Below are 569 nucleotides of genomic sequence, written 5' to 3'. Positions count from 1 at the left end.
CGTCTCTTTAACACAAACCCGACGGCGACCGGAGGCGAACATCTCTCAGACGACTCCGAGCCTAACGAAACCCTTCTCGCCGACCACCCCCCCCGGTAGGTTCTGATCTGGCAACCATACGCGAGCTCGCTGAGCTAAAACTCAGTTTCCAACAAATGAGCGAGAAGATCCATCAAGTAACCAGCGCGGCACCGCAAATCGAGAGCGTCCTCGCCGCAACCTCACGTACTCCGTTTACTAGTGCTCTGACCAGCGTCTAACTCAGAAAAATAGAAAAACTGCGCCTACCCGAGTACAAACCTGGCGGAGACCCGGTGGGACACATGACAGCTTTCAACATTGCGATGGCATGGGCTCGACTCCCAAGAAGAAAGGGACGCAGGCTACTGCCAACTGTTCGTCGAAACTCTCCACGAGCAAGCCCTAACCTGGTTTTCCCAGTTAGAAGAAAACTCCATCGGAAGTTTCCGCAACTTGTCGGCAACTTTTCTCAAGACTTACATTATGTTCACCAAACGCAGCGCTACTGCCTCTAGCTTGTGGAACCTCAACCAAACCAAAGACCAGAG

The sequence above is a fragment of the Brassica oleracea genome, chromosome C2 (genome assembly GCF_000695525.1).
Source record: "Brassica oleracea var. oleracea cultivar TO1000 chromosome C2, BOL, whole genome shotgun sequence".
NCBI classification, from domain to species: domain Eukaryota; kingdom Viridiplantae; phylum Streptophyta; class Magnoliopsida; order Brassicales; family Brassicaceae; genus Brassica; species Brassica oleracea.
The sequence above is the reverse complement of the archived record's forward strand: the minus strand, read 5'-3'. Positions refer to the sequence as shown.